Genomic DNA, 9,645 nt, shown 5'->3' with positions numbered 1-9,645 from the left:
GAGATTAAAAACACTGTACTGGGAATCTTTTAACAGGAGCTAGTTTGGGGTTGCGCCCCACAGGCCTACAAGTCTTGTCCATGCCAAGCCTTGACCTAAACAAGAGCCTGGGGTCAGTGCCAGAGATATCAGCAGTTTAATGGCTGGGGAGAGAGAATCTTACATGTTAGAAGGAAGGTCCTGGAGCAACACCATGGATGGCAGCAGGCAGCACATGGCGATGGTCTTCACTCCAAGAGCGGGGGGAGGGAAGGGGAGGTCACTAGTTTTATAGGAGGAATTGAAATCAGGTTGGCTCATTAGTTACCAGGGAAACCAGCAGAGGCACATGCCCCTCACTACCCCTTTAATAAGCTCTGCTGGTGGAGATATTTTGATCTAAAGATTAGAACAATTCCTTGCTGGAGCTAGAGGCACATTTGTAGGAGGATCTCTCAAGTGAGTAGGGTTTAAGTAAAGAAGAGTCCGGTCCAGCAGGGGATGTACAGAAAGCAGGAGAATAGCCATCTTAGTGACCGCACTAGTAACTAGCCTATCTGAGAAGGTAGGAGCTAGGGATGGGGAAGGATGAGATAACTCTGAAAGCCTAGCTCAGATGGTAGGGTTTTACCTGAAACTGAAAAAAGACAAAATTCTAACTCACTGTGGAGTGACTAAATTGCATAGCAGGTGGTTTTTTGTAGCTAATAAGCAATTTCTGAAGAGAATGCATTATGTGCTCTTAATGCTGTGCTGGAATACCTGTATATGGCTGGAGAAGACTGCAAAATAAAGAACAAGTGCCCGAGCTGAACCAGCTGATCTGACTTACTGCCCAGGCAACTCCCAGAAATTAAGTGTTAAACTGAGGGAACAAGATCAGTATTCAAACATATTTATATGATTTCATAGCCGTACATTTGCTTTTAACTCCAAATCCTTTATGGTCCTCAAAGTGCATACCATCCTGAACATTTACAAGAAACAGCATAAAAACTCTTTTCATAGTTGAAAGGCAGAGATGTATCTTATTTTTACTGGCAGTTAATGTGGGACCTACAGCAGAACAGCTGTCTCGAATAGCCACGAAATCAATGATATAAAATTGCCAAGTCCTGAGTGGCCTGTTCCCGGTGAGGGCAAACAGAAAAACTGAAAAGGGGGCGCCCACGCCCAGGTTTTGAAATGACAAGAAAGGTGTTGAGTTGTCTGTTGGAGGATTCGTTTTTAATTATTTCGCGGCGAATATAACTAGTCTTCCTTTATGAGACTTTGTGGGTGTTTCGTTTGGCTGCGGAATAAAATCTTTCCAAGAGGCACACATTAATTTACCCGAAGACCCGAATGGCAAGGGTGAATCTGGGGGCAGGAACCGGTGAAATACAGCGAGGGGGAAAAGCTGGAACGAAGCCTTATTATCTTCTTTTTAAGACCTCTTTCCCGCCTCTCTGGTAAGAGGAAGCAGCCAACCCGGCTTAGAGTTTATCTCCAAGACAATAGCGCCGCTCGCCGCCTAGTGAGGGGCTCCGACAGCGCGCGACGCCCGCCTCGCGCCCTGTCCCCCCGCCGCACCAGTTGCACTGTCCCAGGAGTCGCCACCTCCACTGGCGTGCCTGCCACTGGGCCCCGTGGCTCACCTGAGCCCTGTCCCATCGATGCCCCCATCCCACTGGCTTATCTCCCCACAATTCCCCCGCCCCACCAATCCCTCTGCTCCATCAGTCCTCGGGCTCTGCAGACGCTCTGCCCTTCCTTTGCACCCGTTGAGCGGCAGCGGTCGTGAAGAGCCCGCAGCTCAGCCTGCGCCTCCTAAGCCCGCGGGCGAGAGAGGGGAGCGCAGCCGCGATCCCCGGGACGCCTCCGAGCGCCCAGCGCCCCTGGTGCCCTGGCACCCCAAGCTCTAAAGCGAAATGGCCTGCGTCTCGCCTCCTCCCTGGCTAGGGGCCTCTCGGGCTTGTTTGCTTGTCCTCATCCCCGGGCCAGCCCCGCTCCCTCCTCCCGGCGGCTCCAACAGCCGTTTGCTTCCTGCGGTGTGTTTCTTTTTTTCCCCGCTCCTAGGCTCCATCAAAGGTGGCTCTGTTATTGAAATATGAAGCCGTTTCCTCTCCAAAACCCTTGGTTACTCAAGGCGGGAATCAATGGACCTATATACTGTCCCAGAAGTTATAAATAAATGCCTGTTTGTTCAGGAGGCGTTTTCCCGCGTGTCCTAGCATCTTCCCCAGTGGTTATTTTAGGGGTGCTTGCGCGCGCGCCTGTCTCCATGTATGCGCGCGCGCGCTCTGTACCCATCTGGTTCTAATCCTGGGTATGGATCCATAAGCCAACTCCACCCATCCTGTCTGCCCTTCGCATTCTTCACTCTATAAATAAACCCAGGTTCTTTGAGCTTTGTCACCCAAGGATACAATAGCAGTTGTTTGTTAAAGGAGAATTAAATTCAGTATAAATACTGCGTCCAGTAAACAAGAAAGCATACTTCTGGCAGTGTGGGTGAAAGGGCACCTTACATTTTGGAAGGTTTATCCGCTGTTGTCATAATTACCTGTCTACCTGATTACCCTGGATATACCTTGGGGAGAGGGAGACGGGAAAGCGAGGACCTCTCCTACTTTTGGATCTTCATTTTAAGCAGAGGCTAAGAAGCAAAGTCAAAATTCACTGTCCTGGCTTGTCTGCCTCACCCCGCTGCCCCACGATCATTCCACAGCCCCTTGCCCCATCCCCTCTGGAAGACCCAGGAGGTGTGCAGTGGCGGGGGCTTGTGGTTGTAGCTCCCGCTTTGCCTGAACCCCTGAGCGGGTAACTCCGGGATCTGAGCAGAGGGAAAGTCATCTAAGAGGCTGCTGTTCCAGAAGGTCTGGGCACAGAGCTGCCCCTCCCTTCCTCCCTGAAGTTTGCATGAAGCGCACGTTAGGCTGTAATTAGGGGATCTGGGAGGAGAACTTTCCTGGTGACGCTGCTTTGCTTTTCTTCTGCTCTTGGTGAGAAAGTGCCTCCTTCTTCCCAGGAGCAGGACCTCTGCCATCCAGCGCCACAAAGAGACATTCTGCGCGGCACACGCACACACACACACACTCACACACGCACACACACTTGCCCAGAGACAAACTTAAGGTGAGGGGAAAGAGCGCTGGCTTCACTTGATCTCCAGGCTCCAACTTCAGCAGGACTTGAGAGCATCTGAACTCCTGGATTTTAGGAAAAGGTAAAAATCCCATTTTTTTTTTTTTTTTTTTTACTCTTTGGGTTAAGCCTTGATTCCTTTAAGATTTCAGATAGCAATACATATCATAATTTATGTATACATTAAAATAACTTTTCTTAATTTTCTTTTGAGTTTGACATGACATCTCAACTTTTTTTTTTTTTTTTAAAGATTCATATTGTTAGATAAAATACTGTTCAGCAGTAAACAAGCTCAGTCTAGACTGGGGCAAGGAGGAAGTCCAGTATCCCAGATTTCGCTGATGCTACTATAATCTGGTGGATGCATGGTTTCCAAGTGGCAGTTTTCCATGTGTATTTCAACAAGCATTTTTATAACACCTGAAAAAAAAGGATAGTATAGGCTGAAGGAAATGCTGAGGAATGGCAATGTCCATTCCAGATTTATGAGTTTTCTTTTAGAGACTATGTAAGTTTATGTGAAAAAGAAAGTTATTGTAATCACATAGGTAATATCTGTTAGAGTGACAGTCTTTGAGATGTTACTGATTTTGGTCCAGGCTTCTCAACTTAATTGTGAAATTAAGATCACAGAACTATGATGCTTTTTGTATATAGAATGATTTTGGTGGACAATTTTAATACACTGAAAAAAATTCCTTTTAAGTCGTGGTTGGTAAGGTTACTTTTAAAAGTTGCTTAAATGAATGATTTGTGTGAGACTGTTTACCACCCTAAGTAAATCTGAACTCTCTGGGGTTGAAATGAAGTTGTTTTCTTCCATTGACTATGACTGTTGTGTTCCAAATAAGATGGTTTATTATTTTGAAAATAAGTTATTTTATTTTCATTTACCCCTGGAAAAATACACAAAGTGGCCAGTACTTCGGGAGTTTTTAGTATGGAAAGTGTTCCTGTACACGTTCCAGTGTGATGTCATAAAATCAAACATACTGGCTGGCTTCTTGGAAGCTAACGGTTCTTAAGAAATAAAGCCTGAGAATTAATTTCTACATGAAATGTAATATTTATTCATTACAAACGTAGTTTCTGGTAACCATTTCTATTTGATTATTTCAGTGTACTAAATTTGCAATCATTTTACACACACTTCAGCGACTTCAATATTTTAATGGAATCATAAAATGGGAATATTGTTTTACCAAACATACATCATAGTCATTCTCTTTGGATAACTTTTAGTTTGATGTGTCTTAAGTTCACTTCCATTACTTTTATGAATAAAGAAGTTTTTCTTTCATTCAATAAAATAGAAACTTTGCCAAAGGTGGTTGGGCATTTATTTAAACCTTAGTCTTCAGTCACTTGGGGCTATCTGTTCTTGATAATTTCATTTTTAAGTGAAGAGAATAGCTATATATTTTGGTAATCTCTTCACAAAATTGGAAACAGATTAAAAATGGGAAAACTAGATAAGAACTAATTCTGTTTAAACATAACTTAATGAGCAAGAGAAAACCAACAAGCTCCAGACCACTGGTCTCCAAAGAGAAAGTACCCAGAGGCCAGTATTCCAAAGGGGAGTGTTCAGTGGGCCTGGGCTTTCTATCAGAAACAAGCAAGAAGAGAACATGGTGTTCTTATAAAGTGAGCCATTTATTGTCTGCTAGGCCCTGAATCTCAGAGGAATGACTGACACTGTAATTTAGAAGAACTGAAGATACTTTCACAGAGAAGAATCAATTCATTATATCCCTAGTGGTTTCACTGCCTTTTCCTTCCTTTGGGAGCCGGTAACACATCCAGGATAAATACATTCGGCGAACGAAGATGCTTTATGAATAGATGGTCTACTAAACAGTCCTGCCTTTTAGCATCTTGGGTGTGGAATGTTGGTATTTTCTGAGTAGTTGAAGAAGTCTTTGACTCTTAAGGTAGCACAGCCCTTGGTCTTTGTAAAGATGAACAAGAGGCATATTCAGGAAATAACTCCCTTTTTTGGAACACCCTAATACTGGTTTTCTTTTCGTTTCCTTCTGAACCATGCATGTCTTATTTTCCAGATTACAGTTTAAAAATAATGGTATTCACAGCCAGTTAAAATTCCAGCGAAATGCAGAGCAAATTTGAAAACACTTTTGCATTGTCGTCTTCTGTTGCCTCTAGTTAATTTTCCAACCTCCTGTATTCATTATCAGTAGCCATAGTACTTAGCCTATGATATTTAAATATTTAGTCTGTTAAGTAAAAGTAACAATATGTTGTTGGGGTAAAATGGAAAGGGATGGAAACTTAAATGTTCTTAGGATTGTAATCAATAGTGTTTAAGGAGGATTACAGGAAACAGCTGGTTAAACAAATATTAAGTGTAGAGTGGATGCTATGGTATAAATTAATAATACAGCTCTTTATTTACACTATGAATGGGAGGGTCTGTGATGGTTCCATGTGGGAAGCGTAGTCCCTGTCTGCCACCTAGTGGACAAATTGAAGAACGCTTTCTCACCAGCCTCTTGGTAAAAAATTCTGAGTTCCATTCAGTTGACATTGAACACCAACTGCAGGCCATACGTTGGGGTAGGTGCTCAGAGTAAAAAATACAGCAAGTGACTTTTGCATAATTTAAAAATTAAGGCATCACTTAACAGTTGATTAAACTCCTGGTGGTTGCATTAAAAATTAGTTTACTCTTTACTGGGTAATATCATCAACTTTCTGCCTCCTTGAGGATAACAGTAACTCACTTCTAATCACAAAAGAGTCAGACCTGACTTAACAACTGAACAACAACTCATCGCTAATACAGGATTTGTCTTCTGCAGAGATGTCATGACCTCGCTTAAAAAAAGAGTGGGGAGAGTTTGAATCTTGAATGACTTTCCTACATGGAAAATTTACTGTTACTAATTTTAAGTGGATAAATAATAATTAGCTTAAAAGGTTAGCACACAGATACTAGCACATATTCTTTAGATTTTTTTTTTCATTTAAGGATAAGAGTAAAAATTGCTTTGGGTAGTGAGGTAAGTTTTACAAAATATTGCTCTCAGGGACTAATAATCAGCATGTAGAACAACTTTATACCTGTTATTCATATGTAGTTTTGAAGCAGGAACATTGTTTCTATTAAGTTGACATGATAGATTAAAATCTTAAGAACAATTAGAATGAAAGCCACTGTTGGAAAGAAGCATCAGGAATCATAGGAGATTGATCCATCAGAATATTGCACTGAGACTTTTGAAAAACTTTGCTCCAGGAGATATATGAATTATTACTCCAAATGGCTGTTTGCAAGATATATGACTTAATGGCAACAGTGTTCAGCACATCAGCATTAATCAAGCCAAGTTCTGAAATTCAGATTGGAAGGGAAAAAATGCCTCGGTTGGGGGAAACCATGATTAATTTGTTGCTTGCTGAGCTCTGGAGGTGTAATCCACAGATCGAGTTAGGCCTGCTGGTGTGGAATGGAAGTTTCCTGTTTAGGGAACTTTGGTTTTGTGTACAGCAACGAGACCTACGCTGTGAAAGGAGAGCTGCTCATTAAGTCTGTCTTCATTAATGCCACAAAATTATAGCCTGACTTGATTGGAGGTAATGGCTGGAATCAACATCAACAATCATGTAAAATAAAGCATATTATCTTAATTTTTATGTCCAATGAGTTATTATCCACCAGAAACACAGCATTCTGTTAACAATTTCATCTGATCATCCTTGTGATTTAGCATGAATCGTAGACTCATTCTAGTGAGAGATTGCCTAAAAAGTCAGAGGTCCTCAAAGTGGAAATTTAGTCATGGATTGGAAAACTGTTACAAGAAGTTTTAATGATTTCAGGTGACCTGATACTAGATAAGAAGAAACTACAAGAGAGAATCAGCCAAGCTTTCTGAAATGTGCTAATATTACTAGGTTCTTGGCTGTATTGCAGTGGTTCCACATAATGGCTTTTTCTAGTAATGGAGACCTGAAGCGGGGCTTGCTGGGCCTGAAAAGTTCTTAACTATGTTCAGACTAAAACCAGGATTTGTTTAAAATAGCAAATGTTGCTCAAGTATTTTGAGCTTCTATTAATTGTTTTATAGTTAGATAGGGGAGTGGTATCTGAGATGGGGGTATTGCTAGAGGGCCAGGAGGCTATTTGTAAAGTAAAGCAAAACAAAAACAAACAAATCAAACTCAGAATTTTCCAGAAAACTTAGAAAAATTACTATGTCCCAGTCTTGCAAGGGCAAGGGCAACAGAAATTTCCCATTTTGTTCAACCTAGCTTAACCCAAAGAGAACAAAATTGACTTCATTTGTTCCTATACTCCAGTCACTATATTCCAATTCCATTTACTGTATCAAATAAAATCCAATTAAGCTAATAACATTCAAGTATTTGTATGGTAAATCTGGATTTTCCACAGCTTTTCACAAAGTTTTATGCATAATGTTTCAGCTTAGTCTCTACCTACTTGATGTGAATTTTCCTCATTTTTGACTCAACTGTTTGGAATTTGGGGATCACCCCCAATCGATCATTCCTGCATTCATTTGTTCGTTCAACAAAAACTTATTGAACACTTGCTATTTGCCAGGCACCATGCTAGCGCCACATGCTAGCCTCTTTATCGATACCAGAAAATTGATACTAAAAAAAATCCAAAATTCCACACTGAGGATAATGAATGGAAAGCACTGCGAGATCCTGATGTATATTTTGAGCAACAGAAGCAATCAAAATGTCCTCACCTCATAGTTTTCGTATTAGGAGAATTTTGAGCAGGCATCTTTAAAATCACTTTCCCTTGTTTGCCATCTCCTAGCTAAGTAAGAGCCTTGTTTCTTGGTTGTGTGGGCACAGATGGGCCTGAGAAGGCAGCTCTGACACTCCAGAACCCCAGGAGAGTAAGGGTCCCAATAATCTGTCTCTTTGGTTGGGCCGGAAAAGCAAAGGTTCATTTGCACACTGTTGCTGTCCACCAGTTTGGAACTAAAATTCAGCATGAGCACAGAATGATTTAATGCTTACCATTTGCACCAGGCTCAATGCTAGGTGCTACAGTCATTGGCTCAAGGAGTTCATAATCCGGTGGAGAAGACAGACGGACACACCTCATGAATCACAAGTAAAATGTGCCAAGTAGCTGAAGTTGGGCTTCCTAGTCTCCTAGGTCTCTTTCCTTGGCACTTATCCTAACTTTCCACCCAGCCTCTACCTCCTAAACTTAGCCCCTTGCTCTCTGCCCCCCACCCCCAGGGAATCTGATACTTCTCTGTTTATTGATTTCTTGACTGACTGATTACACCCAAGTGTGAATGAGTTTCACTCATGCATTTACATTTCAAGCCTTTTATCTCTGTAAAGTAAATGTTTTGTTTTCTGTGGAAAGAATTTCAAGCATCTGGGGGCCTTCCCATCCTTACACCACAGTGTGTAATTAAGCTGATTCAGGCCTCCATGGTCTTCAATCTCTGTTATCCCCATTCCATATGTGAGGCCAGAGAGATTCCCTCAAGGCCTGTTTCTAGAAACACACAGGATCTTGGGTCCAGTTAACCCCTGGCCTGATCAACCTGTCCTTCCACCCTCCCCTCAGTGCTTTGCCCGGACACAAACTCCCCTCCCCCGTTGCAAGGGGCATCACGACCCCTCCTTTTGAACCTTCCTGTTCTCTTTGCTTGAGTCCTCTTAGCCCTTAACTACCAAGCTTGGGTGGCTGCCTCTGGACAGGTAAACCACTTATAGCTTCTCACGTTCTGTTGTTTGAGCCCTTATGTCACTCCAAATACAGCGACGGAGCAGTGAGAATCCACATATGTGGTCCAGAACTCCTCTGAGTCAAGTTACTGAAGGAGGAAGACAGGGATAGGCTATAAGACAAGGACAGGTATCAGCCATCACGTTGACAAAATGGATCAAAGCCAGCATCTTTCTAAAATGTATGCTGAGATACTTTCCAATGGATTTTGAGAAATTTCAACATCAATGCTGATTATAGATTCTGGAAAACTACTTGGAAATAAAACTGAAAATTTGCCTTGGCTTTTTAAAAGTAACACCGATCAGAATCATTTGTTTAAATATTTCCCATTTTATAGTTGATATAGGGCATAAGGGTAGTCATGTTATTAGTTGTTTCAGATTTATTTACGTTTTTCTTAATTATACTCCTTTGATTACGCCACCACTGATGCTCCTGTAAGATACTGGGCTGGTCTTATAAAGATGTGTTCATCACTTTTTAAATTGCTAGGACTAATGACCCAGATTGAAAGACTTTGTTTCCTTCCCCTTCTTCCCTGCAGTCTAGAGGAATGTGACCTTTGACCTGCATTATTCATCTCACTGAAGGATATGAATGCCTAAGGTTCAGTGTTGATGTTGTTCTGCTGTTGTTGTTCAGTCACTGAGTTGTGTCTGACTCTTTGCAACCCCATGGACTGCAGCATGCCAATGGCCTGCAGCATGCCAGGCTCGGAGTTTGCTCAAACTCATGTCCATTGAGTCAGTGATGCCATCCAACCATCTCATCCTCTGTCGCCT

The 9,645-nt window shown here is 42.1% G+C and overlaps 1 protein-coding gene across 1 annotated transcript in view; it reads left to right on the top strand.

Annotated features, from left to right (window-relative positions):
* The first annotated feature begins 2,836 nt into the window (after positions 1–2,836).
* The window catches only part of HAPLN1 (hyaluronan and proteoglycan link protein 1), an 81,316-nt gene continuing 74,507 nt past the window's right edge, over positions 2,837–9,645 (top strand). Inside the window, exon 1 of the mRNA XM_019965394.2 lies at positions 2,837–3,187. The gene's annotated coding sequence lies outside the window, so the exon portion shown is untranslated. The remainder of the gene's footprint in view (positions 3,188–9,645) is intronic.

The sequence above is a fragment of the Bos indicus genome, chromosome 7 (assembly GCF_029378745.1).
Source record: "Bos indicus isolate NIAB-ARS_2022 breed Sahiwal x Tharparkar chromosome 7, NIAB-ARS_B.indTharparkar_mat_pri_1.0, whole genome shotgun sequence".
Lineage (NCBI taxonomy): Eukaryota > Metazoa > Chordata > Mammalia > Artiodactyla > Bovidae > Bos > Bos indicus.
The sequence above is the reverse complement of the archived record's forward strand: the minus strand, read 5'-3'. Positions and strand labels throughout refer to the sequence as shown.